The sequence below is a fragment of the Pteronotus mesoamericanus genome, unplaced genomic scaffold, assembly GCF_021234165.1.
Source record: "Pteronotus mesoamericanus isolate MK-2021 breed Mesoamerican mustached bat unplaced genomic scaffold, CSHL_Meso_final scaffold_174, whole genome shotgun sequence".
NCBI lineage: Eukaryota > Metazoa > Chordata > Mammalia > Chiroptera > Mormoopidae > Pteronotus > Pteronotus mesoamericanus.
The window spans coordinates 13,181,652-13,183,165 of record NW_026555309.1 but is presented as its reverse complement, the minus strand read 5'-3'; the positions used below and the strand labels follow the sequence as shown (position 1 = coordinate 13,183,165).

Here is a 1,514-nt window from a genome sequence, read left to right as displayed (position 1 = left end):
ACTATATTAGAAATATTAACCTTCTGATTAAATAAGTATTTTTTTAATGTATTTGGCTTCATATGTTACTATGTTTTTTTTTATGCCATGCAAAATGTTTTGTTTCTTTCTTTTGATAATTAGTGGACTTTTATGTAGTAACATGTATCAATCTTTTATTTTATTGCCTTTGGATTCTGAGTCATAATTAAAACTTTTTACCCCACTCCCAGATTATAGAGGATATCTTCAGGTTTAACTTTTAGTATTAGTGTGAATTAATTGTTTATAACTCCATCTCTTAATTTACATGAAATTTAACATAATGAGTGGTATGAAAATTAGATCTAATTTTACTTTTGTATGGCTATCTAAATAACTTCGCCTAATAAAAATTTTCACCTTTTCATGACTAATTTAATATTGTTCTTTATTGCATACTAACTTTATGCCAACTTGGATTTATTTCTGAATTTTACAACATGTCATATTAATTTACCTGTCTATATTCATGAGACAACAGGTATTGCTTTAATTATTGAGGTTCTAAAATATATTTTAATCTGATAGGGTTAGTTCTCCCTTATTTCTCTGATTTTTTAGGGTTTTTCTGGATGTTTTCCTTCTTATGCTCTTCCAAATAAATTTTATATTCAAACTGACATTTTTATTGGTGATGAGTCTTTAAATCCAAAACTATGGATATACCTGTTCACTGTTTCAGAACTTTTGTGTTTTATAATTTTTCTTAAATAAGTCTTGTATATTTCTTATTAAAAAGTGTCCTATACTTACCTGGCAGGGGAGATACCATGATCACGAAGGTGGTTTTCCCAGGGCGAGGCTTATCCATTGCACTCCGGATGTGCTGACCCCTGCGATTTCCCCAAATGTGGGAAACTCGACTGCATAATTTGTGGTAGTGGGGGACTGCGTTCGCGCTCTCCCCTGAAAAAAAAAAAAAAAAAAAAAAAGTGTCCTTATCAGATTAGATAGATGATACAGACATAGATATATAAAAGGTTAAGGGATGTAATAGCATTTTCACCTGCAATACATTTTTATGTCCCTCTATGTCTTTTTGCCCACATTATGCAACTTTTTTATATTGCTCACTCTTCAAGAGCATATTTACCAACCACAAAAGAAATCCTTGTAGAAAGTGAATTGTTCAATGCAACACTGTGCAGAAAAATAGAGAAGAAAGAAAGAAGAGAGAGAGAGAGGGAAGGAAGGAGGAAGGAAAGAAAGAGGAGAGGGGAGGGAAGGGAAGGGGAGGGGAGGGAAGGGAAGGGAAGAGCTCCTACCTTCCACAACAACATGGATGGAACTGGAGAGCATTATGCTAAGTGAAATAAGCCAGGGGGCGAAAGACAAATACCATATGATCTCACCTATAACAGGAACCTAATGAACAAAATAAGCAAATGAGCAAAATAGAACCAGAGGCATGGAAACAAGGAACAAACTGACAGGGACCAGAGGGGAGGGGCACAGGGGATAAGGGAGGGAAGAAAGAGAAGGGCTTAGTTAAA

General features: G+C 34.4%; 1 non-coding gene across 1 annotated transcript; it reads left to right on the top strand.

Moving 5' to 3' along the window:
• Positions 1–766: 766 nt before the first annotated feature.
• On the top strand, positions 767–930 carry LOC129084460 (U1 spliceosomal RNA). The gene has a single exon (XR_008530589.1). It is a non-coding gene; the product is annotated as a U1 spliceosomal RNA (small nuclear RNA).
• Positions 931–1,514: the final 584 nt, after the last annotated feature.